Source organism: Silene latifolia, chromosome X (genome assembly GCF_048544455.1).
Source record: "Silene latifolia isolate original U9 population chromosome X, ASM4854445v1, whole genome shotgun sequence".
Taxonomy (NCBI): Eukaryota; Viridiplantae; Streptophyta; class Magnoliopsida; order Caryophyllales; family Caryophyllaceae; genus Silene; species Silene latifolia.
The window spans coordinates 336,653,771-336,680,875 of NC_133537.1; the positions used below are offsets into that span (position 1 = coordinate 336,653,771).

A 27,105-nucleotide genomic window follows, 5' to 3' on the forward strand; every position below is an offset into this window, starting at 1 on the left:
TACGATCCAAATTTGAACCACGTACGGCCATAAAGTCTCGTGGCTCGCGGACTTTGTGTCGACTTACGCGGCCTCCCGGACCCGGCCGAACAGGAGATCCCGAATCTGGAAGAAGACAAAGGAGAACAAGTGTGGGAGTTACATGTGGACGGAGCCTCAAACGCCAAAGGAGCAGGAGTAGGGCTGGTCCTCAAATCACCCCAAGGAGATCTCATAGTCCAAGCCGTACGATGTGAATTCAAAGCCACAAACAACGAAGCAGAATACGAGGCACTAATCCTGGGTCCGAAGTCGCTCGATCTCAAAATCGGACACCTTCGGGTTTGCGGTGATTCTAAGCTTATAGTTAACCATGTGAATGACTGCTATGAAGCCAGGGACCCCAGGATGATGGCATATTTAGATGTAGCAAAAGAGCTGAAAGTCAAGTTCGTCACATTCAACATTAAGCAAATCCCCGAGAGAGCGAGAATGCGAAGCGAGACGCACTAGCCACCACCCCGGGGGCAACCTTCAAAACAGAACTATCTCCACGATACCAATTGTCCACGTCTTTGGAGCCAAAGAACACTAAAATCCCAAAGAAGAAGGAAACGAAAGCGATGTGCGGCACCAAAGATGAAGAAAGTACTCCAGACTGGAGGAAACCCTATCTAGACTGGTTGCAGAATGACGTCCTACCAGCAGATAAAAAGGAGGTAAGGGGCTTTAAAATGAAAGCATCCAGATTCCTACTAATCGATAACGTCCTTTTCGGAAATCCCACGCTGGACCCTACCTCGGATGCCTGGATCGGGAAGAGTCCCAGTCATTTTTGCATGCCATCCACAAAGGGAGAATGTGGAAACCATGCGGGGCGAGGAGCCTGTCCAACAAGGCACCGAGGCGGGGATACTTCGGCCCACAATGCGCAAAGATGCCATGGAATTCGCAAAAGATGCGACGCTTGCCGAGACATGCCCATGTCGCCACCAGGCCACAGAGCCTCTCGCACCACGGTTATCTCACCATGGCCTTTCATGAAATGGGGGATGGATATCGTGGGACCACATTACCCGAGCACCAGAAACAAAGTCTACATGCTCGCCATGACGGATTACTTCTCCAAATGGATAGAAGCGAAATCATCCTCCCAGGTTACGAAAAACCCGGTGATATCTTTCATTAAACGCAATATCATATGCAGGTTTGGCATTCCATCTGAAATTATATGTGATAATGGTTCCCAATTCATTGGAAATAAGACGAAGCTTTTTGTGCTAGGTGGAACATCTCGTTGCGAAATCTACCCCGTAAACCCCGGTCAATGGACAAGTGAATCCAAAATAAGATTATCATTGAAAACTTGAAAAAGAAACTAGAGGAGATTGGGGGCAAATGGGCGGAAGAGCTACCTCCTGGTTCTCTCGGGCCGATAGAACCACACCAAAGGTTGCAACGGGGCAAACCCCCTTCACTGGTGTTCGGAGCGAAAGCGATCATCCCATCCAAGTCGGGTCCCAACCCACGATATGGATGCATCACGAAGATCGGAACCAGGTGGAAATGGCAAGCGGCTGGACACAATAGATGAACTCGAACCGGCGCCCGGATCGGGATGGCTTCCTACCGACAGATCGTGTGGCTAAAAGCTACAACAAGAACGTAAAAGTAAGAACTCTGCAGGTGGGAAATCTGGTCTTAAGGAAAGTCTTCCAGAATACCAAGAACCAGCAAGCAGGGAAATTTGCCTACAACTGGGAGGGGCCATACCAAGTAGAAAGCACAGTGGGAAATGGAGCCTACCGACTCATGACTATGGAAGGGCAAATGGTTCCCAGATCCTGGAATATCACCCACTTAAAAAAATATTTTATTTAAAGTCACCAGCAAGGTCAACAACCGGGTACTCAGCCTACCAGATACAGCCCAGCCAGGTTCTAGACATTGCTTTACATATTTTCTGGCTCTGAATATTTTTCTGTCTCTAAATACTTTTATGCCTCCAAAAATTCTTCTGGCCCTAAAAGATATTTTCCTGCTTCTAAAATATTTTTCGATTTTTTACATTTCTCTGGGTCTAGATATCTCCTGGGTCTGAATGTTTTCTGGCTCTAAAAACGTTATTTTTGAATCCAACATTTTTGGTTCTAAAAGCCTTGCTCGTATTTTAAATTCTAACAAACTTTAAAATTGCAAAACCATCGTGAAACATTTAAAATATTTTCAAGTAAGCCAAGGAAATAAAATGCAAACTAATCTGGCAGAGCTTGTATTCACTGCAGAAGGCGTGTGTCCGTGGCTAAGCACATACAACCGGGACAACCAGCCTCCCGCGATGCATTAGCACCCACGCAAGCCTGGCTCCTCTGGACGAGTGGGCATACTAGACCCCTTAGCCAGCAATCTATCAGCGATGGCCAAACAAACGACGTGCATGCACAAATCAAAGCACCAGAAACGGTACGACACAAAAAGATAACTAGTAGAAAATACTTAAGTCACAAAGCAAAGTACGTCGGCACCGAGCGGACCAAAAGTACACAAACTGTTCAAAATAAAGATGTCATGCCCCGTAGGGCAAAAACTAACTAAACATAGCATAAGTCTTTCGGATGCGAGAAATACTAATCTACGTCAATGTGCACCACGGTTTGAAGCAGTGCACGAGCATCGGGAGCGGAGAATTGACCTCTTCCTCGGCGGGATCATCGGCGAAATGATGCCAGCTCCACCAAGCCAGCCAATATATCCAGATTGAGACCATCCGGAAAGGTAGCAGCAAGCCTCCCTTCCTCAGCTCCTAAATCCCAGGCCGAATGTCCTCCCTTCTGGAACACCTTTATACAGTCAATCTTCGTTTCCAGAGCAGCATAAGACAGAGCATCCACCAGAGTCCTTTTTAACTCCTGCACCTCAGAAACCTTCTCCTCCTGAATCTGGGCAGCACGAGCCTCTGCATTAGAAGCACGCCTTTCAGCATCAGCAGCCTTCCCCTTAGCATCAACAGCCTCCTTCTCCGCATCAGCAGCTCTCTTCTCAGCATCAGCAACTTTCTTTTCAGCACCAGAAACCCGCCCCTCAGCAAGAGAAAGACTGTTCTGCAAATTCTGCTTCTGAGTGGCCTCCTCCAGCAGCAAATCCTGGGACTTATTCAAATCGGCCTGAGTTTTCAGCCTATCCTCATTTGCCTCCTTTGCCAGCTTCCGGAGTTTCGCATTTTCTGCTACCAGAAGAGGCACCTTCTCCCGCAGATACAGGGCCATCTGAAAAGACTGGTGGACCAGAACCAGGCATCAAAAAAAAAAAAAAAAAAAAAAAAAAAAAAAAAAAAAAATTATATACAGCAGCGGCCAACGGATGTTTACCTCAAAAGAATGCTCGGTAGCACGATCCACCAAGTCAGGCAAAGGACTGCTATCCAGTGTAGACCTAGGAACCGGAAGAAGCATCTGACTCATCAAGTCCAGGCTACTCGTAGACTTAACCCTACCAAAATCATCTGGAAGTGAAAAAACAATAACCCCCGGAGTAGATTTAGCCCCAGAAGCAGGAGCAGTTCTGGAGCTAGAAGCGGTCCCAGAAGCAGGAGCAGTCTTGGAACCAGAAGCAGCTCCAGAAGCAGGGATAGCTCCAGAGGCAGGAGTGGCTCCAGATGTGGGAATCACATCGACGCAGCACACACGGGGGCGAACCCGGGAGCGACTTTGGAAATTGGAGCATCTCCAGAAGCAGATGATCCATGCCCAGGTAATGGGGGCCTCACAGCCAGAGGCGTAGCCTCAATCGGAGTCTGCTCCTTAACCCGTTCCGCAGCAGCAGACCTCCTTTTGGGACGGGGTCCAGAACCAGGGGCAGGAGTAGATTTTCTTTTCTCAGCAGGCTTGGGGGCAGCCGTAACCTGCTCTTGCACTCTCTGAGCCAGAACATCTTGCAATGAGATTCTAGATTTTGCAGAACCTGTAAGCAGCAAATATTAAGTCAGAACCAGATATACGAAGAATCCAGAAATAGAACCAAGTCAGAAAAGGGAAGAGCAACGCACTAGTCGACATTGAATCTTTTTCTTCAGCAGCTGTTTTCTTCACCACAGCAGCAGAATCCTGGATCAGATTAGGAAAGGTCCTATTCTCTGGAGGTGGACTGAATAATTTGGAAAGCGAGGCAGTCTTGTCAGGAGACAAAGGCAAGTGGCACAGACCTACACAATAAATCAAGTAAGGAAATATAAGCGCCAAAGAAAAATGCACAGGAATAAGGGCATGCAAATACCGTGTGTTGATCGCCAGACACTGACGATATAGTCAGTCGGAGCGGGAAGAGTATCAATTTTCACGAAAATAAAGCGGGAAAACCACTTGCTATCATCCGGTTTCACGGGGAAGATGATGCAATTCTTCTCCCCGTCTCGAACCCGAATAGTCACTTGACCCCGAGCCAGGGACCTGACCGAGAACAAGTGTGCAAGATCCGGAAGACCAATTTCATAACCAAAACGATTGTTCATAGCATCAATCGCGAGCAAGGTTCGCCAAGTGTATGGGGCCACTTGGCAAATAGCCAGCCGATTCAAGTTCAGATACTCTTGGACCAAGGGAGGGAAAGGAAATCGCAGACCCAGACGAAAAGCATATTCGTACAGGCAAATCCACCCTTCCCTCACTGAGTCGGCTTTCTGGCCCGGAGTCGGAATGTGGAACACCACATCATCAGAAAAACCGAAGGTTTTCTTGATATACTCAAGATCCTCGGAGGTAAAGTCAGAATCACAGGAGTGCTTGGCGGAGAGCACACCGCCGGAAAGAAAAAGGTTAGGCGACATTGCCGGATCCGAGTCTGAGATTGAAGAAGCGGTTTTTTGTGACGTAATATGCAAAGAAATATAAAGAGGGTGAAGACGAAGTACCTGTGGAACAAAGCAACCGGCGGAGAAGATGGGAAGTGATTGATGGTGAAAAGTAGAGAGAGGGAGTAATAATGAGGAGGATAGGAAAAGAAAGGGAGTACCGAGGGATTTATTAAAGAGGGAAGTTGGGGAGTTATGGTGAGGGGAGAATTCATAGGGAAGTGGGAAAGTGGCGGCAGTTTGTCTCAAGTGGGGAGTTGTAATCATCAGGTATAACTGCCCAGTTTCGTCAGTTCTCCGCATCGCAAATAGAAATTCCCGCCTAAAAATATTTGAGACGGAAATTTGGGGGCAATTGTTATGGATAAAAATGTCATTTATTATCCGTGACATGGCAGCGAATTATTGGCGAAGAAAAGTGACAAGGGATGCCTACGTGGCGTGCGACAATTGGAAGGAGAGGGGAGAGAGGGATTGCTGAGGTGGCGCATTGTGGACCATGGGATGGAAAGCAAACAAACACAAATTATATAAGATAAAAACTCACGTGCAAAGGAAGAAAGGGACCTTGTCAAACAACTACTCCCTATTCCTTAGGGAGTTGACCAGGAAATCCGCAACAGAAGCAGAAGCAGCCGTCAAACCCTAAATGGAGACTCCAACAGCTATAAAAACGAGAGCAAAGCAGTCTACGAAGGTCATTCACAAGTATCATCAATCAACAGCTCCACCCAAAAAATCATTGGCAATTGGCGATAATTATCTAGCAATATTATACTTGTATTTCCTTACGTATTCATAAAATCTCGATTATAGTGCTATAATTGGCGGGATTCCGACTCCCCCCGCGGTTGTTCCCACACCGGGTTTTCCGCGTCACCAAAAATCCTCCGTGTCTTTCTCTTCGCTTATCTTCATTTCGTCATTCCTTTCGTTCGTACTTTAAACATAATTGGCATTAAGGATAATCACTATCACTCACATAATTAGTTCATAGTCGGTAAATTTTTACCAAAACAGTATTGTCCACAAACTTTTGGAGGATTTATCTATTGGTGGACTCACTATTACCATACTACCAGTAGACGGTATGGATTTGCCTTGGATATTGAGACGGAAACTATTTATCAGTTTTCTGAGCCAGAGGACGTAGTTAAAACTGCTTTTGGGTTCGTAAGTATGGGAACAAATCTAGGGTATATAGCTTCAGGAAGAGGATTTACATGGAGGGTCTTGAAATTGACAGACGTAAAATGTGGTGAGTGGACTGAATTAGCCTCTATTAATGTGAATACTCTATGTCGTCGCTACGATGAAGTCTTGGATCCATATGTAAATTTGCTTTATCAACCGGTTAAATTATTTGGAGGGCAACTGTGGTTCTACTGTGATATCAAGGACGGGTCTGCTTTGGCTCGTTATAATTTTGGTAATGATAACTTGATGGTTTTTCGGATCAAGAGTAACCTCGATTATTGCACCCTCCTGTCTCATGCAAACACATTGGTTTCGCCGAAGAACTTGTAGGACTGCAAACAAATGATGACTAGAATGGTGACGGATTCACATAATCGCCTTTTGTTTACTAGCCAAGCCGGTGATCTCCTCTTCTCGCCTTCTGTTGGGTTTTCGCCTACATATCTGTCTGTGTTAGTTTCATACTTGTAAGTAGGGGGGAAGTTTATTGCTCCTTCCCTTCATCCACAGTGGCGAATCTAGGATTTAGAGAATGGGGGTGACAGGTGTTAGGGTTTTAAATCTCGGTATCGGTCGCGCGCGATGTCACGTAATCACTTCCGAATTGCTTGTTGCGGACCAAAATCGCTCGTCGCGGTCGATTTTTGTTTCACAAGTTTTTTTGGCTATATTTTTATTAAAATGGGTAAAACATCATTATTAATAGTATGATGAAGGATTAGTGAATATTTTTATTAAAATGGGTAAAATCGCTCGTCCCGACCCGTCTCCCAACCTGGCCCGACCCGACCTGCCCTATATACAGGCCGGTTTCGGGTCCCCAAATCTCAAGCCCGACCCGTCCCAACCCGGACCCGCCCTAAACCCATCTCCCGGGCCACCTTTAACCCGACCCAGCCCGTGCCACCACCTATCTCGGGTCGACTCAGGGCCTCCCAAGTCAAACCCGGCCTGCCCCTTGACCCGAACCCGGCTGACCCGTACCATTAACCAGCCATATTGTATACTAATGTATGTATTCAATTCACACATTTTGTGTGCTACCCGGTAACGTTAATTTATTTTCCTTTTATTTTTATTGTATATGCTTGTTTTTTTTTTTTTTTTGGTGTAAACCATCCGGTTTAATCCGGATTCGAGTCGGGTAGGACCACTAGGGTGGTAAAGCTCTCCCTCATGAGCTTTAACACTGCTGTGTTCCCAGGGCTCGAACACGAGACCTCTGGTTAAGCTAGAACAACCTCTTGCCAATTGATCTAATTACAATTGATCAAAAATTGTAATTATGTAGCTCACGCTTTAGCTCATGTTTTTCCTAGGGTGATCGGTAGAGTAGAGTGGTCAGATTCTCTGCCACCGATCGCGAACAATGCTGTTTCTTTTGATATATCGTTAATGCAGTAAACCTTCGGGTTTTCCCCTCAAAAAAAAAAAAAATTGTAATTATGCCAAGAAGTTTCCTAAGGCAAGACTGCGATATTGTATATACCGATATACGTATGCTTTGTCCTTGAATGAAATCAAGAAAATCACTCGGTCGAAAACAACTTTAGGATTATCTATTTGCTTAAGTGAATTGTTTTATACGGTAACTGTCCATTGACTTTATTTTTGGTTGACCTTCCTTGCCCCGGCTCAGCTTTGACTTTGACTTTCTTTGACCATGATGGTTTGACTCTCTTTGACCTTCACCTTGACTTTGCCACACTGGCTTGCCTTTCTCAAAGCACCAAAACACATACCAAACCACCATATACAAAGGCTATCAACAATCATTAATACATTACAAAACCCATCATCAAAATAGCATAGTTCAATAAGATTACAACCAAATAAAGTTCGGGTTACTTATTACAAAACCCTAACTATTGACTCAAATATAACATAAAAACAATATTAAAATAACCTACTTGACTCGACATTTTATTGTACTATTAGTGAAGGGTGAAGGATGATCTAATACGAAGCTAACAAACACAAATGCTCATGTATGTGTGTCGTCGGCCACCGTGAAAGATGAAAAATCTGTATCGTCTCTTCTTTAGAACTTTTTTTTTTTTTCTACTTTCTCCTCGTTCATCCTTATTCAGTTCAGGGGCGGAACTAGCCTAATTCTACTGATTAGGGATGACAATGGACCGGATTTGGGTAGGGTCCGATAGGATCCAGATTCATATCCGCCACACCAACGTTGGATCCATATCCGACCCATATCCGGCGGATCCAAATTTTCCAGATTCATATCCAGATCCATTTTCAAATAAGTGGATCCATATCCAACCCATATCCACGGGGTCCGAAAAATTAGGATCCATATCCTACTCATCAGGGTCCGGATCCGCGGATCTAGATAGGGTCCAGGATCTGTTGCCATCTCTACTACTGATGGTAAGTTTTGTTCAATTTTTATTCAAATACAAACCTACGTGCAACTTGATTTTACGCAATTTCCAAATTCTAGACATAATACTTTCCCCCCTAATTTTTAATATTCGTTCTTGACAAACTCCAAACGTTGTGTATTTCAAATATTGATTTTAGTAACGACCACAATCAAATATAACATAAATAAATTAGTAAGGAAAGAGAGAAATAAATGGACTTATTAATATACCGGGCTGAAATATATACAAATAGTACCCGTCTTAAATGAATAACCCCCGTGGGGATCGTTATCTTGTATACACCAGTGAGGAGAGGATTCTCAATGCGTATACACACAACACACATCGTTTTGAATTTTTTGGCAAATTGGGGTTCTTTTACAAATTAATTTACGATTTACGATTAGGGGTTGGTTTCAAACTTATTGGGTCCAATGGGTCCACGTCATCACTTGTATTTTTTTTTTATGTTTTTATATGAAGCAGATAGAATAGTTACTATTTTAATAACATTCCATGAGGCTAGTAGATTAAAAATTAAAAAAAAAAAAAGAATCACACCATGTAAGCCGCTAAAGTTACAATAAGTTTTGCTTGTGACAGAATAGTGTCCCCAGTGGCGTATCTAGGATTTAGACGGTGGGGGTGCAAAAATTCATTAACTAGAATACGTCAGTTAGTAGCGAGACTTAGAGGACATCAACGCTAGAGTTTATTTATAATAAAAAATAGCTCTCGTGAGTAACTAAGAATGATAGCATGAAATCGTAACATTGATTCAAAAATAAACCCATAATTTTGGCATGAAATCGTAACCATTAGTCTTGTGTAAGGCAATTTTATATCAAATTTTTGTAAAACGAATCCAACATACGCATATTAGTGGGTAAAAGAAATTATTAAAAACAAACCCGGTTTATGAAAACGTGGGTACGACCGTTCTACAAAACTAACAAAAGTATTTTTAATGAATAATAGGTGTATTAGTGTATACAACTTGAAAATAATATTTACCTAAAATGCATACACGTATAAATGTAAATTGGGGGAAAAATAATAATTTGTGGGCAGCGAGATTTGAACCCTAGAAGTCAGAAAAGGTGGCATCATAATTTACCACTCACACCAGAGCAGAATAATGATAAATCTTGAAAACTAAAATGTATACATTTCCAAATTTCAGGGGGTGCGGGTGCATCCACCGCACCCCCTCTAACGACGCCATTGAGTGTCCCTCTTACAATAAGGCAAGTGGGAGGGAAATGAAGCACCCTATGAATAGTGTCAGAAGCTCTTTCATATGAGTATACATATTTTATTATTTAGTCTTATATTTTAAGAGATATTGAAGTAAAGTAAGTGTCTCAAAATGTGAGAAAGTCATATACAGTATGAAAAAACAAAGGGAGTATACAATAACCTTTTATCTGATCTAGCCCATACTTCGCTTGCTATTGTGAATTGGTTATGTGCTTATTGTCACTTTTGTGCGAATTATTTAGCATACTTTTCTAAATTATTCACTAATCCTTCATCATGCTATTAATAATGTTGTTTAAACAATTTTAATAAAAATATAGCCAAAAAAACTTGTAAATCAAAAGTCGACCGCAATGAGCGATTTTGGTCCGCAACAAGCGGTTCGGGAGCGATTACGTGACACCGCGATCGCGACCGATACCAAGATTTAAAACCCAATACCCGTCACCCTCATTCCATAAATTTTAGATTCGCCACTATGGATAGAGGGAAGGAGCAATAAGCTTCCCCCTACAAGTTCTGGTCACCATTCTGGTCATCATTTGTTTGCAGTCCTACAAGTTCTTCGGTGAAATCAATGTGTTTGCATGAGACAGGAGGATGCGATAATCGAGCTTACTCTTGATCCGAAAAACCATCAAGTTATCGTTACCAAAATTATAACGAGCCAAAGCAGACCCGTCCTTGATATCACAGTAGAACCACAGTTGCCCTCCAAATAATTTAACATGTTGATAAAGCAAATTTACATATGGATCCAAGACTTCACCGTAGCGACTACATAGGGTACTCACATTAATAGAGGCTAATTCAGTCCAATGATCACCAGATTTTACGTATGTCAATTTCCAGACCCTCCATGTACATCCTCTTCCTGAAGCTATAAACCCTAGATTTGTTCCCATACTTACGAACCCAAAAGCAGTTTGAACTATATCCTCTGGCTGAGAAAACTGATAAATAGTTTCCGTGTCAATATCCAAGGCAAATCCATACCGTCTACTGGTAGTATGGTAATAGTGAGTCCACCAATAGATAAATCCTCCAAAAGTTTGTGGACAATACGACATTGCATTCCTCATTTCCGAGTTAACGTGCTGTATACCCTGAAGATCGATAAATCTCCAACCTTTGTCGATGCCTATAGTAAATACCTTCAATTTTACTTGTTCATTGTAGGATCTAGATGCACAAACACACACTACTTTATAACGACCAGATGAATCAACTGCTAAACCCGCGGTACTCGTACCCTCTACAGGAGGCAGACTGATGTTTTCTTTAGTCATAGGATTCGCCACATGAAATATATCTCTATTAGACGAATTTGTAAGCAAGACTAACCCATTAAAACAGGATACTACTGCAGTTTTTGAAGGAATTTGGATTTCTGTAGCATTATTCAGTGTAGGCGTGTCATCGTCGATATGAATCACGTGATTATGATCGCTATGTGGCGAATGAGTCTCTTGAATGAGGAAACCGGGAGTAGAAATTCGACAATTTAGTCTAATGAAATTAGGATCGCGAATTATGTCGTACCATTGCTTGCACACGTATCTCATAACGTGAAAAAGGGTATTACCAGGAATAAATATTAGGATGTTAAATATTACCTCTATTGGAAGATATGGTGTGTTACGAGAAAGGTTCGAGGAGGAATTTGGATAACAATGATCATGAGGAGGCTTTTCAACTGCGTTTCCGGTTGCGGTTGCGGTTGTCATCGTTGCGTCTGCCGTTGTTGCCGTCTTCTTCTTTGGTGACATTCTTTGTGTGTATTCAATCTTCTGCCCTATTTGTGTTTCTTGTTACAGTTTTTCGATCAACTCTTTTCTACAGCCGTCATATATAATATAATATACGGAGTAATAACCTAGCACCTAGCTAGGATGAACTCAAAACAGAAAGCTCAAAAGTGAATAAATTTGTTTGCGTAATCTTTTAGAACTCTTATTTCTTAAATACTATTTTAAAATCCGTGAAATTTACGGGCGGTTTTATGTTTCGTAGTTAGATAATTATCTTCAAGCTAATACTCCGTATATTAATAATAAACTAAAAGTCATACGAAAGTCAATCCAAACTACCCAGTTGACTTTTCACGGTCTACGAGACGATACGTTGACCACGTTTTTCTTCATTTATATACTCTCTCACATTCATCATAATATTCCCATTTTGTTTTGGCACAATACTTTAGGAAAAGTATTAAAATAGGAGTAAAAGAGTTGTGTGGTGTTGTTGATATGAGAGAGGGATGAATTATTAGTAGTTAAATAAAGAATTGTGGGGCCAAAACATAAATGAAAGTAATAAAATAGGAGTAAAAGAGTTGTGTGGGGTTTGGTGATATGAGAGAGGAATGAATAAAATAAGTGTAAAAGTTTCTAAAAATAGAAAGAGGAACATTAGTTGAATAATCTGTTTCGGGAAAGAGGGGACATTATAGTGACAGGGAGGGAGTATTATTTTTTAGTGTCGAAATTATAATTTTCTGAAACCTCTTTTTATAACAAACGAAAATATGTCAAGTTTACGTATAAATTTTAAAAATTTGACTGAATATAATCAATGTCAAAATTTAACAAGGTTGACTTTGTGCGCAGGGCCGGCCCTGTGGGTGTGCAACCCGTGCGGCCGCACAGGGCCTCAGATTTTTGGCGGCCCATTTCTGTCTAACTTTCAGATATTTTTACATTAGAACGCATATAAAGACAGTCTATCATAATGGGTGCAGCGGTAGGAACTCTGCCATTGGAAGGAAGCACTCCGAGTTCAATTCCTCCTCCAAACAGTTTTTAGCATTTTAACGTTGTAGTGGGGGCAGTTTTAGGGGTGTAAACGAGCCGAGCTTGGGTGGGCTCGGCTCCAATTTTTTAGCTCGAGCTCGGGCTCGGCTCGAAGCTCGTCGAGCCTAAAAATTTGAAGCTCGAACTCGGCTCGGGAAAAGCTCGAGCTCGGCTCGAGTTCGAATCGAGCTCGTTTTGTCATTATATATTTTCACTTTCTCACCTTTTAAATTTAACAAAATATAAATATTTTTAAAAAACAAATAAAATTATAAAATACTAAAAATTATTATATTATAACATACTTATATAAATGTCTAAATAAAATATAATTTGAAATAATAATAATATTACAATATAAAGATTATACAAAAAAATTATAAACGAGCCCAAACGAGCTTTCGAGCCGAGCCTTGCTGAGCTCGGGCTCGGCTCGTATTTAACCGAGCTCGGCTCGAGCTCGAGCTCGGTTTGACCGAGCACGAGCCGAGCTTTGACCGAGCCGAATCCGAGGGCTCAACGAGCCGGCTCATATCATTGACAGCCCTAAGTGGGGCCCCTATGGAACCATTATTGCAATTTGCAACTTTAACTGCCATGGTATTTTTTTTACTTGAAGTTAAACAATGGACAATTTGTGCTCGTGTATATTTGTTGTAATCTTATTTTCTCACACAATAAATTACAACTACTTTTAATTATTTATACTGAGAAAATATTAATCTCTCTCCTTTTTTTTAATATATGAGGTTTTGCTTTTTAAGGTAAGCCTTTTATTTTAACATTTACAAAAATATATTTGTTCAAAAACTATAAAAGTACTACCATTAAATTCCCTACGAAAAGTTCTTTCATTTGAGAATACATATCATGATATTTAGTCTTATATTTTAAAAGATATCGAAGAGAAAAGTGAGGGTCTCAAAATGTAAGAAAGTCATATATAAAAAAAACAGAGGGAGTATATAAACTGATATTGTTTGAATACTAAATTTACTAATAACAATATAAATAGGAAAAAATGAGTAGTTTTATGTTACAATATACTAATGTACATTTATAAAAAAAAATGTCTTAATAGTTAAACTAAAGGGATAAATCTTGATGTGAAAACTGAAGAATAAACTAGTTTTAATTAAACCCGTGTAAAATTGCACGGGTATATATTACAATGTCGAGTTTTTTTGGGTTGAGACGAAAATATTGGTACATGACCTTCAAAAGCGGGAACAATATTAACCTAGGGCCCCATTATTAAATATCGCACAGGGCCCCCGAAAACACAGGGACGGCCCTGTTTGTGCGTACAATTGCTCAGTATTCATGACATCATTATACTTGTTGCAGTTTTCCTTGTTTGGATCATTGCTGAGTATGCTGACTGTTGGAGGACTCTTAGGTGCACTAGTTTGTGGGAAAATAACCAGGGCCGGCCCAGAGGCCCGTTTGCTGGGTTAAATGACAAAGGCCCAATCATGGGAGGGGCCCAATATATAAAAAAAATAGCAATCCAAGAAAGACCCGCAAAGGGGTCGTTTGGTTGCATATATGAATTTGTATTGCCTAGGAAGTCATAAAACACGTGAATTTGGAATTCATGTGAATTGCAAAAAAATGTTTGGTTGCCATGGAGGAAGTGCAATTCATTTAGGAACTTACCTATGGGGGCCTAGGTAAGCAACTTCTTCCATTGTGGAGGAATTGGAATTCATGGGAAATTTCAATTCATATGAATTGGGGTAACCAAACAACATACCCATTTTGCAATTCACATAAATTTAAATTCCTGCATTGTTTAGTGGGTAACCAAACAACCCCAAAGTAGAGAATGCCAGTATCAAATTTTCAACTAATAATTACTTTTCTTCAATCCTAAAATCAATTTCTCTTATAAAATTTCTAGGGTTCTTAAAAAAAATCAATACTTTCATCCTTCAAAATTGACATTTTGAAAATAGTAGATAACCCTTGTCTTCCGACTCGTTATTCGTTAACCTCCATTCGCCTCTCCGTTCGCTTTTTCGTTCACCTATTCATTAATCGGGGACTCAAACTGAAAGGAGCACTATCCGTCTTCAGCTTGTGACGTATAGTGCCCGTCTTCAATGAGAATCGTGCCTGAAGTTATAGGCGGCTTCCCACATTTTCAAAATGTTGCTAGCACGTAAGGATGTTCAAGAAAATATGAAGGGTTGAAACCGCCAAGGACATTAGCGGCTTATCCTTTTACGTTTTCTAATACTTTAGGTATGTTTTGAAAAATAAGACGACTAAAACCGCTAACTATCCTAGCTAGCGGCTTCATATAAAAACACAAAAATAAAATAAAAGTGATGACGTGGACCCATTGGCCCAAAGTAATTTGAAATCAACCCCAAATTGCAAATTAATTTATAAAATAACCTCAATTTGCGAAAAAAAATTCCATCGTTTTCTGGTTTCTTGCTCCAGACTCGAACCCTAAAAAATTCAGGTACTATTCTCTCCTTCTCTTTCTCTTTCTTTCCTAAATTATCGATTGATCAATTTTAAATTTCATCCCCATCAAATCTGGGTTTAATTTGCTGTGGGTTTTTTCGTTTTGAGATCATATTTTGGGGTTAATTAATTCATTAACTACCCGTGAAATTGATTTGATTGTTTGTGGGTGAAATTGATTTGATTGGTTCGTATTAATTCCGGCTTGTATTCCTTTGTTGTTTTAACTTTTCATGTAAAACCGTCTTACACCCAATTATTTGTTCCCAGTTAATTAGTTTAATTCAACCCTTATTTTTATTATACAACTGGTTGTATATTCAACTTATTTCGTGTTGTGGAGCTTTGTTACAAAGTTGTCGAGCTATATTTACAAAATTATCGAGTTATGATACAAAGTTGTTGAGCTTAACAGAATAATTATTAAACTCAATAACTTCGTAAAATAACTCAATAACTTATAAAATAACTCAACAACTTTGGGTGAGAGCTCGATAACTTTGACGCGGTTGTACATAACTTTTATACAACTAGTTGTAGGATACAACTAGTTAAGTTGATTAATTCCGCCTATTATTCCTTTGTTGTTTCAGTTTATCCTGTTATTTTTCGAGTTAAGTTGATTAATTCATGTCTGCATGCATGCATGCAGGACCATCCTGTTGTTGTTCTCAATGGGCTATAATCTCACGGTCGTGGAGTATGCTGTTATATTTGTAACATCACAGATAACTGGTTTGATTATTGAGTGAGTATTTCTCCCTGTGTTTACCGTTCGAGTAATACTCTTTATTATGTAGGTTCTTTACCTCACTAGCTAAGCTATTCATTTGCAGCAATACGTTTTTTCCGATTGAGAAAATGATCAAATGGAATGAAGCCAAAGCCATAGCCAAAGCCAAAGCTCTCCGCGAGAAGGCTAACAAATCTTAAGCAACTAATAATAATCCATGCGTAGTCGTCCGAGTATTTGTTTTTCAATTGTCGTTCTGTCTTGTTTGCTCAACTACTTAATCATGTTTAATTATCAGTCAACTCGGTTGCTGCTTTTTTTTTTGGATGGAAGGAACATGTATTAAAGAAATCAAAGTTTAGAGTACATCACGGGGGCGGGTCAGGGGATAAAGGCACAGAGGCCAAAACAGAGTCACTAATACAAAGATCAACAACAAAAGGAGGGGCAAGAGCCCACTCAAAACAACCTAAAAGAGAACTAGTATCATGGACGGAATGATGTGCAATCGCATCCGCCACACGGTTAGCCGTCCTCTTCTCAAAAATCAGCTTCAAATGGGGTGAGTCCTGCAAGAGGGCCCTGCACTCAAGAATGATGTTAGTGTAAGGACCACAAGGGGCAGAAGTCTGCAAAATAGAGTTGACGGCATCCAGACAATCCGACGCAATCAGGACATTGTTCACAAGGACACTAGAACGTACAAGCCCATCGCGGATGGCAAGAACTTCACACAGGAAAGGGTCACTCCCAGGGAAGCGGAGTGACCACCCTAAAACCCAAGACCCAAAACAGTCTCTAATGACACACCCCAAACTGGCTAAACAAGAAGAAGGAGAAAGGGCCGCATCAACGTTGGCTTTGAGCCAACCCTGCGGCGGAGGGGCCCAGCTAATAGGAAAGCTAAAGGCATCAAGGGGGGTGGTACCGGTGCAAGGGGCAGTGGGGGTGCGGTCATTGGCTCTGGTCCAGGTAAAGGTTTGGGAGAAGACGGAGGTGCAGAAGGAAGAAGAGGGCCGAAGGTTAGAAGGGGAAGGGGAGAAGATAAGGTCGCAACGCCTCATCCAAAGGCGCCAGATGGCAAAGGTGAAGAGGGTGTTCCAGCTAGGGGAAGGGGAGTTACAGTTATCGAAAATCCAGGAGTGAAGGTCAGGGCCGAAGAAGGAATTTGGGACATTAATTGAGGCCCAAAAGTCAGAAGCGAGACTGCAATCACGGAGGACGTGGAGAGAAGTCTCATGGAGGGAGGGACTATGACAGAGGGAGCAAGAAGGGCAAGGGATGATGTTTCTAGCAAAGAGGGAAGCTTTGTGTGGTAATTTGTTCCACCACAAAAGCCAAAGGAAGACTTTGATCCTAGGTTGAGTATGAATTTCCCACAACCATGACAAGTCCAGGGAGAGGGGGGTGGGTGGCAAGGCGGGGAAAGGGGGGCCAGGGAGGTGGTGGTAGGTGTCCCCCACAGAGAACTTGCCTTTGGGGGCAAGGGAGGTGGAGAGGATGTCGCCTCGAGGGGAGGAGGGGATTGGGATTGAGAGAATGATCTGGGTAATATGGTCGGGAAGCTCGAAGTCAAGAGAGTCAAAGGACCAAGTACCATTAGTGATGATGGTGCAAAGTCTCGCCGTAGAGGAAGTAAAACTGAGAGGGCCAGTGATGACAGCCCGGAGAGGCCCCAAACTGGTCCAAGGATCATCCCACAACCGGATAGTGGAGCCATCTCCAATAGACCAGGTGAGTTTATTTTTGAGAAAGCCCCACCCGATTCCCACGTTTTTCCAAATATGAGAACCATAGGAGAAAGAACGGGGACGGGGGGTAAGGTATTTACTGTGTAAGGCTTTGGCAGCAAGGGAGGATTTGTCAAGGAGGATTTTCCAACTCAGTTTAGTGGAAAGGGAATCATTGTGAAGCTTAGCGGCCTTAATACCCAGTCCACCCAAGGAGAGGGGAAGGGTAACAAGATCCCAATTGGCAAGGTGAAGTTTCCTAGAAGACTGGCTAGACCAAAGAAAGCTCCTGGTAATTTTGTCAATGTCGCGGAGAATGGAGGAGGGGAGGCGGATGCATTGCATAGTGTGGCTGGGAATGGCATTAAGGGTGGATTTGATGAGACAGATTCTCCCAGCTTTGGATAAAAAGCGAGATTTCCAGTTGGCAAGTTTGGTTTGGATGTTGTCGAGGATGAAGTGGAGGTCGGCTCTTTTAGGTTTTTTACCGTGGAGAGGATAGCCAAGGTAGGTTCCAAGGTTGTTAGCTTTTTTTATGCCTAAGGCATCTTCAAAGAGGTGGACATCGGAGGGGGAGGTGTGTCGGGAGAAGATGATTTTGCTTTTGAGGCAGTTAATTTTTTGGCCAGAGGCGGAGCAGAAGGACAGGATGGTGTCTTGAAGGGCACAAAGGTTTTCCTCAGAGGTTCTGCCAAAGACAAGGATGTCATCAGCAAAGAGAAGGTGGGAGAAAGCGGCTCCCCCTTTCCCGAGAGGGTAAGGGGTCCAATCGTTGTCATGACAAGACTGATGGATGAGACGAGAGAGGGCCTCCATACAAATAATGAAAATGTAGGGGAGAGGATCGCCCATCGGATACCCCCGGAAGGAAGGAAGTCATCAAGAGCGGTACCATTAAGGCTAACCTGAGCGGAAGCCGTGGTGATACAGCTCATGATAAGGGAGATAGTGTCAGGATCAATGTTGACCGCAAGAAGGGAGGTTCTAATGAAATCCCACTCAAGTCTGTCGAAGGCCTTTTCAAGGTCAAGCTTAAGGGCAAACCAACCCAGGTTACTCTTGGAGAAGTGTATGGAGTGAAGGATCTCTGAAGCAATGATGAAATTGGTATCAGTCCCTCGGCCAGGGACAGAGCTTCCTTGGTTAGGGGAGATGAGGCTGTGCAAGTGGGGTTTAAGACGGCTGACAATAATTTTTGTTATCATCTTATAGGTGGTGTTGCAAAGGCTAATGGGTCGAAAGTTTGTGATTTTTTGAGGGGAGGGGATCTTAGGGATAAGGGAGATAATGGTTTGGTTGATGGAGGAAGGAACGGTCTTAGTTGAGAAAATATTTTTAATGAAGGGGATGAAGTCAGGCTTTATGATGTCCCAACACCTTTTGAAAAAGCCCGCGTGGTAACCATCGGGTCCGGGGGCTTTGTCACTCGGTTGCTGCTTTGCTTACAACTTTTGATTCTTAGCTTATTGTCAACTCTACTACCCAATTAGTTGTCATTGTGTTACTTTTGCTTAAGCGTTTACTTAAACTTTTGGTTCAATTGCTCAAGCAGTTCTAAATTGTGTGTCGGAGTATCGTCTTTTAGCCAGTTGATGGCTTGCTTAAGCTTTTGGTGGTGTTAGTCTTCTGTAGCCGTATGCCCGTATCCATGTATTTTTTTTTTTTTGCTGTAGACAAGAGTGGAAGTTGAAATCCACTCTAGAGACCGCCGGTAGACGCTATCTTATACTATTACCGATTTAGCGACGGTTGGGGTTCCATTAAGTTATCTCCGTGCCTCACTTGCTCTGTAAACAAAATATTTTTGAATCTTGAATTGTGGACATCTTTTCTGTTGAACAGAGATTTGATTTGGCATTTTGCCTATATTCTACGTTAATAATCAAAATCAATTATGCGTATCATTAAATTGGTTGAGTTAAGGCTGTGTTTGGCAAGACATCTCAAGTACCTGATTTTGTCAAAGTAGCTTATTTGACCAAAATTTTAGGTACCTTAATTTTTCGTAAGCGTTTGGCAAGCAGTTTATTTAACCAAATAAGCTACCTGAAATGAAACTCTACCTAGAGTAGCATTTGAGATTTCAGGTACCTGGTTTGCTTTTATTTTACTTTTTTGCCCTTAAATCTATAATATTAAATAGAGTAAATTATCAAAAACTACCTTTTATATACCACTTTTTAAAATTTACTCCCTTTTAAATTTTTTTTTAAAAATTACTACCTTTAAACGCACTTTTTTTAAAAATTGCTACCAAACTTCTATTTTTGTGTTTTTGTGACAAAAATGCCCCTAATCTTTCTAATTGGGCAGAATTGGGTCATTTTGTTTGCTTCATATCTGGAGTTTTACATAGACAAAAATTACGTTCTTTATACGGATAGAATCTTGAAGAAATCTACTTTCCAATGGCGTTGGAATCAATAAGTTTTACCGTGTGAATTTTGCCCAACAAGCCTTCAAAGACTGATACAATTTTATGACAGATTTGCGTCTTTCCACGAGAATTGCGATTCCCGACAAACTACAAATCACCCAGAAGTCTACCTTACCAATTCGGAAACTAGACTCAAAGGGCTACAACCATGTGAAAGGGCGTTTACATTAAATCAAAATAACACCATGGAAATGGCTCCTCAATATCGACACACGAATCTGAAAAACAGGAATTTCGGTCTTAAAATCGTATCAGTCTTTGAAGGCTTGTTGGGCAAAATTCACACGGTAAAACTTATTGATTCCAACGCCATTGGAAAGTAGACTTCTTCAAGATTCTATCCGTATAAAGAACGTAATTTTTGTCTATGTAAAACTCTAGATATGAAGCAAACAAAATGACCCAATTCTGCCCAATTAGAAAGATTAGGGGCATTTTCGTCACAAAAACACAAAAATAGAAGTTTGGTAGCAATTTTTAAAAAAAGTGCGTTTAAAGGTAGTAATTTTTAAAAAAAAATTTAAAAGGGAGTAAATTTTAAAATGTTGTATATAAAAGGTAGTTTTTGATAATTTACTCTATTAAATAATTATTATATCCTTTTACGTCATTTAATCAAATTCAGTTACCTTTTCAGTTAGTTGTCAAACATTTTTTTTATATAATCCGCTACCTCATTAGTTCTTAATTTTCACCTACTTTATCAGTTATCTTTTTAGATTTCAGTTATCTTTTCAGTTTTTAACTAACTTTTCAGGTTTCAATTATCTTTTCAATTAGTTTTACCAAACAGAGCCTTAATAGTTAGTAGAACAATGAAACAATGGTGAGTTTAGGGAATTGCTCACGTTTAATTTTAGATATGAAACCTTTTAGTATGACTTTGAAAAGTGAAAAGTAGCAAATTGCTCGCAAATGTTAGGGGCTATGTGCAATCTACCTTAAACGTTTGAGACGATGTGCAAATTAACCCAATTTTATAATTACGACGATTTTGCTTCTACTACCACCCGATCAAACAAAATTCTTTACCTTGTGTCCAATCCTAACTCTCATCTCCCATTCAAACCCCAACCATAACCTAACATTATCACCCATTTTAGTTATTTGGGTAAAATTGATTTGATTGTTTTTATCATTAAATCATTGATTTGATCAATTTTAAATTTCATCTCCATCATATCCTAGGTTTAATTCAACTAACAATTTAGCTAATTTTCAAGTCGGATAACAACGTAAATAAACTTGTAAGGAAAAAGAGAAAAACAAAATGATTTAGGTGTTGTTTGGCCTAGTTTATGTGAAATAACTTTTACTTTCTAGAATGAGTTTTTTCATAAACTACTTTTTGAAAAAGTTGTGATTGTTTGGCCTAACTTTTGTAAGAGTAGTTTCTTAACAAATTGATGTGTTTGGCCTACTACTGCTTTTTAGGTTTTTTTTTTGTTTTTTTTTTTCCATAATCCTAAGGGTTTTTGGGAGAAGTAGAAGCAGAAACATCAATTTGGTGTTTCTGTTTCTAGTAGCTTTTTATTAACTTCTGGCTTTTCAAAAGTAGTTTTTTATCTCCCTAAATTATAGTGTTTGGCCCAGCTTCTACTTTTACAATTAGAAAAGCACCTAGAAAGCTTGGCCAAACACCCCCTTAATCTAATTAATATCCGGGGGTGGCATTATAATCACAAAATCTCTATAAAGATGTCAATATACCGGATATATCCGTGTTAAAGAGAGACTTACTAATATAAATAACCCCGTGGGGCTCGTATAGTCTTATACACAAGTCACAACATACATCGTTTGCTGGTTTCTTGCTTGACACTCTTAACTCTAAAAAATTCTGGTAATATTCTTTCTTTCTCCTTTCTTTCCTTTCGCCGTTTCTTTATGTTATTTGGGTGAAATTGATTTGATTGTTTTTATCCCTAAATCATTGATTGATCAATTTTAAACTTCATCTCCATCATATCTGGGTTTTTTGTGTGCTTTGAGATGATATTTTGGGGTTAATTAGTTCATTAATTAATTAAACCCTAATTAATTCATTCAGCCCTTAGTATTTTTGTTGATTATTGTATCCGCTAATCTTACTCTCTTTTCCGGGTTCGGGTTCGTTGGGGGGTAATGATAAGATGTTCATATAATTATCATATTTATTTACTAATGTCATTCAAATTCTGATGATAATTATTTGAGTGACATTAAACAAAACGGTAGTAGCGTTATTATTGCCCTTAATTTGTATTCTCGCATGTATGCTTTCAGTGTGATTCCCTCAATGCCGCGGACCCGTCACTTTTATTCTCGCACCCGTCACCCTTTTCTTCGCACCAAGCTCTTTTGTATGTGTGTAGCGATAACTGTTATTACTCGAAATGCTGTGTGAGTAATTCTCTCTCTCTCTTTGCCATAATAATAATAATTATAATAATAATAATAATAATAATAATAATAATAATAATCGTATGTAGGTCGTTGACCTCATTAGTTAAGATATATTCATTGGCAGAAAATGGTGGTTTCTTCGTGACATACTATGGAAATTATATGGTGTATCGTGTATAGCAAGTAATATATATTGTAGTATTATATGTCGAGATTATTTTACCATATTAGAAGATATGTTTTATGTATATAAACATAGGTTGTACAAGGTTGAGGAAGAATAAGAGATTATCATTCACTTCCAAAATCGTTTTCACGTTTCTTCATGGTATCTTGAGCTAGGGTTTTTTCTTCCACAAAAAAAAAAAGGAAAAACAGCAGACACAATGCCAGGAGACGATGGCAAAAACACGAAACCTAAAAACATCCCCTCCAATTCTCCTCTATACCTCCACCCATCTGATAACCCTAACTTATCTCTTACGCAAATAATCTTCAATGGCGACAATTACGATTTATGGGCCGCCGCTGTCAAGAATGGTTTGGATGCGAAGAATAAGTTAGCCTTTGTCGAAGGAAGAGTGAAGAAACCATCAGATGTTGAAGGAGATGATATTGAGACGGTGGCTTGGCGACAATGCAACGCCATGTTAAAGGCATGGTTGCGGAATGTAATTGACCCGAAGCTACATCCGAGTATTGCATTCGAATCGACTGTCTCAGAAGTATGGGAAGAATTGAAGGACCGTTATTCTGCCGGAAACGCACCAAGAGTGCATCAATTGAAAGGGGAATTGACGGAATGCAAGCAAGGTCGACTTTCTGTAGTCGAGTATTATACCAAACTCAAGACGATATGGGACGAACTTGCGAATTATAGCAAGGTTCCGGCTTGTACCTGCGGCGCAGCAAGCATGATAGCCAAAGAAAAGGAAGAAGAAAAGGTCCATCAATTTTTGATGGGACTAGACAAGACTTTGTACGGACAAATCCGTACCAATTTATTGATGGAAGAACCCATCACTTCACTTGCTCGTGCATACGCCTTAATATTGCGAGAAGAGCGACATTCGAGCATGACAAAGGTGAAAGAGGAGAGCAATGAAGGTGCCATGGCTGCAAGGTTCCACAATGCAGGAAGAGGAAGGGGGAACTCATCGAAACAGGAGAATGAAGATGAGATTGAACCACCTTTTTGTACTCACTGCAAGAAATATTACCACACGGAGGAGAACTGCTATGATAAACACGGGTATGAAACCGTGAAGAACAGAGAAAGAGGGAGAGACCGTCGTGGTGGATATGGCCGTGGACGCGGCCGTGGAAGGTCACAGGGACGCGGGCAGCAGGGAAATCACCAGGCCAATGCTGCGAATACCTCGTCGGGATCGAAGGAAGGAGAAGGATCGATGCAGAATCTGCCCTTCACGAATGACGAAATAAACAGACTTCGAATTCTCCTTAGCGCCAGTCCTGAAGGTAATGACAAGCTAGCAGGTATGCACATTAAAATTGATGATCGAGAATGGCTAATTGATAGTGGTGCTTCGCACCACATGACAGGAAGACGGGACTGTCTTTCGAATATTTGGACCGAAGATCCATCTACCATCGGTTTACCTGATGGACGACAAATTAAGGCCACTGAACACGGTGAAGTTGTTTTAAATGATCGATTCATCTTGAAAGACGTGCTATACGTGCCCACATTGACATGTGATTTAATTTCGGTTCAGCAATTAATTTATGAAAACAATTGTGTAATAACATTTTTTTCGGACTATTGTGTGATGCAGGATCCGGTTTCGAGGACGGAGATTGGACGGGGTGAGCATCGTGATGGAGTTTACCTTTTGAAGTCGAAGAAGGCTGAGTCGGTGAGTAAGGTGTCGATGAAGAAGACAGATGAGTTATGGCATAGACGGCTTGGACATCCGTCGAGTAATAAATCAATTTCTTTTTCTAATTTAATTGGTTATAATTTGCATTGGGATTCTAGTCAAGTATGCGATCCTTGTTGTAGGGCAAAACAAACTCGTAATTCTTTTAGTCTTAATAATAAAAGGTGTGACACATTATTTGGTTTAATTCATGTTGATATTTGGGGAAAGTATCAAATTGCTAGTTTATCTCGTGCCCATTATTTCTTGACCATTGTAGACGATCATAGTCGGGCTGTATGGATATATTTGATGAAAGAAAAGAGTGAGGCGTGTGAATTGTTGAAAGGCTTTTGTCACATGGTCAGAAATCAATTCGGAAAATCCGTCAAAGTTATACAAAGTGACAACGGAACCGAATTGTTATCTGGCGTGATGCAATACTATTACGCAGACCAAGGGATTTTATTTCAGACTAGCAACGTTGACACACCACAACAAAATGGGAGAGTAGAGCGAAAACACCGTCACATTCTAGAAAAGGCTAGGGCTTTGCGTTTTGCCGGACATTTACCCATTCGGTTTTGGGGAGAGTGCGTTTTAACAGCTGCATACTTGATAAATCGGACACCTACACCCTTACTTCACAATAAAACTCCATACGAAATTTTATATCAAAAGAAACCGTCTTTCACTAACCTCAAAGTCCTCGGATGCTTATGTTATGCACACAATAAAGACAAACCTCGAGATAAATTTGGAGAGCGAGGGAAGCGATGTGTATTCTTAGGATATCCGCATAACAAGAAGGGTTGGAAAGTGTATGATTTAAATGCACAGCGTATGTTTGTCTCGCGTGATGTGTTGTTTTTTGAGCACGTTTTCCCATTTTTTGAACCGTCCAAAAACGTTCCTCCTGAAAGTGTTGGGGAGAGTGTTGTGTATACTGAAGAGGACGTGCCCTCTGACAATGAGGATGCGCCAGTTTAAGGACAAAATCCCAATGATAATGTGGGAACAAGTTCACAAACTGACCACAGCACACATTCGGATACAAACAATGTCGAAACCGTCGAAGAAGTGCAGGGTATCTCGGAAAATGTCGAGGAGGAAAGGGTCGGCAGAGGAGCAAGGGAAAGAAGGGAACCGTATTGGAGAAAAGACTATGTCTGTAAATCGACAAGAAAGGTAAACCCCATTATTGAAGCTCATCACGATCAATCAACCTCCAAGAAATCAGGTACTCGTTATCCTTTAGACGATTATGTTGTTACTAATTGTTTTTCTCATTCACATAAGTCTTTCCTGGCTAAAATTGATGAAGTTCGAGAACCCGTTTATTATTATGAAGCCGCAGGTGACTCGAAATGGAGAGAGGCCATGAATAAAGAAATAGAAGCACTGGAGTTAAATGGCACTTGGAAAATTGTCCCATTGCCGGAAGGAAAGAAACCCATAGGATGTAAGTGGGTATACAAGATTAAGTACAAGGCAGACGGGTCCATAGAACGCTATAAAGCGCGGCTGGTTGCTCAAGGCTTCACACAAGTTGAAGGGATCGATTATCATGAAACTTACGCACCGGTCGCTAAAATGACAAGCGTTCGTTGTCTGCTAGCCGTGGCAGTTGCAAAGCGTTGGAATATAGAACAATTAGATGTGAACAATGCTTTCTTACATGGAGATTTGGAAGAGGAAGTGTATATGAAGATTCCGCAGGGATTTGAACGAAAGGGGGAGAACAAAGTTTGCAAATTATTGAAGTCAATATACGGCTTGAAACAAGCCTCGCGTAATTGGTTTGCTAAACTTACCATGTCATTAAAAAGGTATGGTTTCGTTCAATCCTTGGCCGATTACTCTCTTTTTACCTATAATAATGGAACCGTCTTCATGGGAGTCTTGGTATATGTTGACGACATGATAATTGTTAGCAATGACAAAGCGACAACTGAAAGGTTTAAGGCCTTTCTCGACAAGCACTTTGGCATTAAAGACCTAGGAAAGCTGAAATACTTCCTTGGTATCGAGGTCGCGCACGGGTCGAAGGGTTTGTTTCTTAATCAACGCAAGTATGCGTTGGGTATAATCAAGGAAGCTGGACTCGAAGGAGCGAAACCCGTGTCCACGCCGATGCTGCAACATCACCAGTTAGAGCTTGCGAATGGGTATTTATTAAAGGATGTGATGAAGTATCGAAGATTAATTGGAAGGCTTGTCTATCTAACGATTACGAGACCCGACCTTGTCTATTCGGTCCACATGTTGTCGCGTTTTGTTAGTGAGCCACGAAAGGAGCATTGGGATGCCGCTCTAAGGGTAGTGCGATATATAAAGATGAATCCAAGCAAGGGGATCGTATTGAGTAAGGATACGGACTTGGAGCTACGAGGGTATTGTGACTCGGACTGGGGGAGGTGTGCCGTGACAAGACGTTCCTTGAGTGGGTATTATGTGTCCCTGGGATCGTCACCGGTTTCGTGGAGAGCAAAGAGACAAGTTACGGTGTCAAAGTCCTCGGCAGAAGCGGAGTACCGAGCTATGGCAGGAGCAACAAGCGAATTGATCTGGCTAAAGTCATTTTTGGCTTCGTTGGGGGTATTCCATACGAAACCCATGATGTTGTATTGCGATAATCAAGCGGCCATTCATATAGCGAAGAATCCGGTGTTTCATGATAGAAGAAAGCATATAGAGATTGATTGTCATTTTATTAGACAACATGTAGTCGAGAACACGATCAAGATGGCACATGTTCGAAGTAAAGAACAAGTAGCGGACTTGTTCACGAAGGCTCTAGGAGGAGAGGCTTTCGATCATTTGCAACGCAAGTTGGGTCTTGGCTTAACAAGAGCTCCAACTTGAGGGGGAGTATGGAAATTATATGGTGTATCGTGTATAGCAAGTAATATATATTGTAGTATTATATGTCGAGATTATTTTACCATATTAGAAGATACGTTTTATGTATATAAACATAGGTTGTACAAGGTTGAGGAAGAAT

General features: G+C 40.8%; 1 long non-coding RNA gene across 1 annotated transcript; it reads left to right on the plus strand.

Moving 5' to 3' along the window:
• The first annotated feature begins 14,850 nt into the window (after positions 1-14,850).
• LOC141622524 (uncharacterized) lies at positions 14,851-15,980 on the plus strand. Its single transcript, XR_012533001.1, has 3 exons — positions 14,851-14,931; positions 15,589-15,684; positions 15,773-15,980. It is a non-coding gene; the product is annotated as an uncharacterized LOC141622524 (long non-coding RNA).
• Positions 15,981-27,105: the final 11,125 nt, after the last annotated feature.